A 6,000-nucleotide genomic window follows, 5' to 3' on the forward strand; every position below is an offset into this window, starting at 1 on the left:
GAACCATGAAGAAATTGAGATTTTTGGTTTTTAGTGTCACCTATACCAGCTGATGAAACAACAGTTCTTCACTGAATGGGGATCTGAAAACATGTCTCTGAGAGGAGGAATGGATGCTAAACTCTGTTATTGATGAGCTGGAAGTGAAAGATTCTAAATAAGGTTCAGGCTTCCAATCATGTAACATTTTTTTAGCAGTCCTGGTAGTTGAACTCATCACCTGATAGATGCTAAGCCAGTGCTGCATTACTATCACTGGGTCCCATCATCAGGCCCCAAGAATCATCTTTAACCCCCCAAAGTTAATTGGGTATTATTGGCAAGTCCAGTAAAGCAACAAGTGGTTTTTGAAATGTACATTAGACAATCGGGGTATCCAAATGTCTTCTTTCAACTGTATGTTCTAGTAACTGGGAAGTTAACTTTTTAGGGAAATCTTTAGTGTTTAGACAACTTGATTTGCTGTAATAGCTGTTTTCTATGCACATCTCTGCTAGAGACACACTTTTGGGCATATGTGTATGTGTGGCTGTGGAGGCCAGAGGACAATGTCGTGTCATTCCTTAGGTGCAATCCACTTTTTTGTTGTTTGTTTGTTTGCCTAGAAGAACAAAGCTTACTTCAAAGTAAGAGGGAAAAAGAGCAGAAAGAACAGACTTCTCTGGGAGGAGGGGATTCCCCAGCTGGAAAATCGGCCAGCCCCACTGTGAGCTGGACTTGTACTGCATGGGGAAGCCCAGCCCTCCATAGTCCATGATTGTTCAGCGTAAATGAAGGTTGAAGGCACTGGTTGGCCCATGAGGCATCCAGTACTGTGCAGGGCCCAGAACACTGCCAAACCAGCCTGAAGGTGGGAAAGTTTCCTGAGGCCAGGAAGAAGGAAGAAGGGGTGGTCACACTCTTTATCGTCTTGAGTCAGCCAACCACCTTTTTTGAGACAGGGTCTCTCACTAGCCTAGAACTCTCCAAGTGGATTAGTCTAGCTGGCCAATAAAGCCCCTGTCTGTGACAAGTGAGATAGTCATGTATTTTTTTTTTTATTTATTTGTTTTGCTTTTCCAAGGTCAGGTCTTGCTGTAGCCCAGGCTGACCTGGAATTCACTATGTAGTTTCAGGTTGACCTCGAACTCACAACAATCCTCCTACCTCTGCCCCCCCCCCCAAGTGCTGGGATTAAAGGCATGCACCACCACAGCTGGATTTTTCTTTGTTTAAAAATGTTTTTTTTTTTTTTTTGAGAGAGAGAGAGAGAATTGACACACCAGGGCCTCAGCCACTGTAATTGAACTCCAGATGCTTACACCACCTAGTAGGCAACCTTGAGCTTGCCTCATCTTTTTGCATCTGGTTTACATGGGATCTGGAAAGTCAAACATGGGTCCTTGGGCTTCACAGACAAGTGCCTGTACCGCTAAGCCATCTCTCCAGCCCATGCATGTTTTTATTTTTAATTAATTTATTTATTATACACACAGAGAGAGAGAGAGAATGAGTATGCCAGGGCCTCTAGCCACTGCAGATGAACTCCAGATGCATGTGTCACCATGTGCATCTGGCTTATGTGGATACTGGGGAATCGAACCTGGGTCCTTAGGCTTTGCAGGCAAGTGCCTTAACTGCTAAGCCATCTCTCCAGTCCAGTCATGTTCTTTACATATATCAGGTTATTACACATTCACAGAACATTTGGTCTACCTTGTTCACATGCATTGTAGTGGTATTTAGAAGACCAGAAGGGATTATCAGGAATTTGTCAACCCTTCTTTAAACTTTAGAGATCTTATTCAGCATTCACTGGCTCTTCAAATAAAAAACAGAGCCACTTTCTGCATCCTTTGGACATCTGTCCACATCACACACATTTTCTATGTACCTAGTGCCAGGCACCATGCTAGGACTTGGCAAGGATAATGCAAGCTCACAATTCCATGTGGTGCTTTGAAGTTCAGTACTTCTTTGGGCAATAGGAAAAGGAGACAAAAATGAAAATGGCTTCATCAGACCCACCAAAAACATCACCACGTAGCTACCAGCCCCTGTGTTTGGGAAGAGTGCTGTCTAGATGTGGCATGCATGGGAGAACCTGACATCTGTGACCGTGGCCTCACTAGTTTCTCATTTTTCTGCACTACTTAAGGTTGTTTGTCAGTATGCCATATTGTACCATGACCCATTGCTGTTATTTGGGCTACTTCCATGTGTACTGGATGGTAATTTTGCAGCAAGGGATGCCTTGCCTGACGTGTGGAGTCTCCCTATGGTGGACAGGAACCCCCTTATCTTCAAGGATACAAAGATGCCAAATCCTGCCTACACAATTTCTCTTCTATGTATACACAAGTGTAATGTCTTCCATCTTTTGCTTTGTTTGTGTAGTATTGGGGATTGAACCTGGAGCCTTGTGCTCAGTAAGCACAAGCTCTACCTCTGAGCCATATGCACAGCCCCACCTTTCCCATCTGGTGTGTGTGTGTGTGTGTGTGTGTGTGTGTGTGTGTGTGTGTGTGATTTCGAGGTAGGGTTTCACTCAAGCTCAGGTTGACCTAGGATTCACTATGTACTCTGAGGGTGGCCTTGAACTCATGGTGATCCTCCTACTTATGCCTCCCGAGTGCTGGGATTAAAGGCATGCGTCACCACACCCAGCCACCTTTTCCATCTTATTAAGTAGTTACTGTACTTGGTGGCCATCACTTTTGCAGTCTGAGGTATGACAGCAAAGCTAGCATGAGTTTCCTTTTCCTCCTTCACAACCTCATAGCAAGGTGAGTTCTTGCCATTCATCTTAGAAACCTCAGCATTGGTACTCTCATGAAGTTGGGCATTTTAACCTCTTGACTTAAAGGAAACACTTCATGGTGTCTCTCAGGCATCTACAAGTGTCAGTATCACTATTCTTGCATTATGGGGCCATTGTTAAATACCACAGTGCCTCACCCTCCACTCTGATAACAGATGGTTACTATGAGACCTAGAGTCCAGTGCACTGGGTGGATACACTGGAAGAAGGGGTAATTCACTTCCTGCTTTGGAGTAGACTAGCACCAGACACTACCAGGCTACTCGGAACAGTGTACAGTGAAATTATGAATTCTTTTTTTCTGGAATTTTCCATTTAACATTTTCAGACAGTGGATAACTGAAAACCTCAAAGGGAAATTTGAATAAGTGAGGACCTTACTAAGAAATGTATTCGGGACCTCATATCAGCACAAGGGTGAAGGAGATGGACACTGAGGACACTCCTACCAAACCAGAGATCCAGTGGCTCCTAAGAGCCCATCACTGAAGGAGGCCTAAAATGAACCCAACATGGCTCAGGGAATTTCACAGAAGGAGGGGTGGAAAGCTTGCTAGAGCCACAAGTTAGGACATTATGCCCAAAGATGTTGCTTCCCCATAACTGATGGATACCCCCACATGCACAACCCACAATCTCCATGGGGATAGCCAGCATCCCCAATGAGGAGGCTCTCTTTGTAAAGAGGATGCTTCTGTGACCCCATTGTGCCTACAGCAATGGGAAGCAGAATCCCAGAACTCAAGGTCCAGCTCATCTGGCCTTCACAATATCGAACAAGGTCAAGTTGTCCCCTGACCACATGTACACCGTGGCATGTACATACACACAACCCAGCCTCCTGAACACCTGCATTTGATTGACTTCCAGGTACGTAGACACGTGGAAGCTCTTCCCCCTCCGTACCCACTCTCACCCCTTGCCCTACGCTCCTCTTCTATTTGGCTATTCCTCAGTTATGTAGCAAATAAATAAAGCATAAAATATTTCCATGAGTTTTCAGGCCATTCTAGCAAGTTATTGAACTGAGAATGGGGACTGTAGAAACCTTTGATTTATAGCTCATTAGTCAGAGGTATGGGTGGTTCCATGGGACATGTCACTGATTTCAAAAGTAGAATCGGGCTGGAAATGGATTTAGCTAGTATTGCAGTCAGGTTCACATTGCTGGCAGAAATCACCCAACCAAGAGCAGCTTACGGGAAAAAAAAGAGGTTTATTTTGGCTTGCAGGCTCAAGGGGGAAGCTCCAAGATGGCAAGGAAAATGATGACATGAGCAGAGGGTGGACATCACCCCCTGGCCAACATAAGGTGGACCATAGCAACAGGAGAGTGTGCCAAACACTGGCAACACTCATAAGCCCACCCCCAACAATACACTCCCTCCTGGAGGAGTTAATTCCCAAATCTTCATCAGCTGGGAACCTAGCATTCAGAACACCTAAGTTTATGGGGGACACCTGAATCAAACCACCACACCTAGCAAGCACAGGCCTTGGGTTCAGTCCTCAGCACCAAGAAAAAATAAAGTAGGATCAGGGCTGAGGGAATATCTTAGCAGTTAACTTGCTAGGAAAGCCTGAGAGCTGGGTTTCAATCCCCCAGTACCCACATAAAGCCAAATGTACAAAGTGGCCTATGTGTTGGAGTTCATTTGCATTACTAAGAAATGTATTCAGGACCTCATATCAGCACAAGGGTGAAGGAGATAGACACTGAGGACACTCCTACCAAACCAGAGAGCACTAGGCCATAGCATGCCCATTCTCTCTGTCTCTTTTTTGCTTGCAAATTATACACACACACCTCTCTCTATATATATATTAATGTAGGAGCAAGCTGGACATGATGACTCACACCCTTAATCCCAGCATGCAGAAGGCAGAGGTAGGAGGCTCACTGAGTTCCAGGCCAGCCTAGTTCCAGGTCATCCTGGGCTAGAGTAAGACTCTGCCTTGGAAAAAAAAAAAAAAAAAAAAGCACAATGGAATGGAGTTGTAGAATCCCCAATTGGTATCTGGATAGTTAGAGTTTGCTGGTACATACAACACTCACATGTTCTGAAGCGTTATGAATATAAATAACTCACTTCAAATGCAAGTGTCAACAGAAAAAAGTTCCAAGAGGCCCCTGTTTTGGACTGAACTGCACCAGGCCCCAACAAACTAGGTTCCCAACCAAAATGGAATCACTCATGCCCAAATTCCACCTTTCATCAAACTAAAACTAAGCTATTTATCTGACCAGCTGAGGACTCTGGGAATTAGAGAAATATGAGCCAAAATTTCCAAATAAGCAAATTTCAACTAGCATGGTAGTCAAGTTCACTACCTCTTAATCCTTACAAACACAGAAAGGTAACCTGATATGAACCAGTTATTTTCTCTTGTTCTTTCTCCAATGAGTATAAATAGAGGAGAATTCAGTTGTTCCCTAGTATCCAAGACACTGAATAGATTTGCAAAACTATAAAACAATCCCACGATCTCAAAATATTTTTAGAAAATACATTATTTTCTAAAAACATATTAACATGCAATGGGCTTATAGTTATCTTTAAATGAGCTAAATAATTGTTTTGAATCTTAGTTTTGATTTCCAATATGGCAAGTACTAATTATTTATAAAAACATAAAGTTGGGGTAGCCTTTAAGAACTTCAAAAAAATAGAAGATCAAAGGTTTTAGAACCACTGCTTTAGAGATAATAAACCTCCTCTGCTCTGTTAATCAGAACACCCATTCTATTTTAGGGAATGTAGTGTCATCTGACTCCAAAATCAAAAATGAAGCTCATTAAAATGCTAAATTTCAGAAGAAAGATTCTAAATTGCTGAAGATTTGTCCTTTGATATCATCCACCATTTATCTAAATCAGACTGGTTGGTAGTCTTCATATTTCCAAACAGTCATGGAGCAAAAGCCCCAAAGTTGATGTTTTTCTCTTGGTTTTGTATGATCAAAGAATTAAGCTGTTTAACACCAAATTCTTTAGTAATTGTGTCAATAAATGCATTAAGAGTCAAACAATGGTTGGTTCTAACATGCCTCTGCAGCCTTAAAGTCTTCAGGACCTTAACAAGTAATATTTCACTATCCTTGTACATCACATGAGGCTTGAATCAGTTGACATTTATCCATATTGAAACAAAATCAAGAGAGAGCTCAGCTGAAAATTATGATTCATCGTCACAGAAGGA

This window comes from Jaculus jaculus, chromosome 4, assembly GCF_020740685.1.
Source record: "Jaculus jaculus isolate mJacJac1 chromosome 4, mJacJac1.mat.Y.cur, whole genome shotgun sequence".
Classification (NCBI taxonomy): domain Eukaryota; kingdom Metazoa; phylum Chordata; class Mammalia; order Rodentia; family Dipodidae; genus Jaculus; species Jaculus jaculus.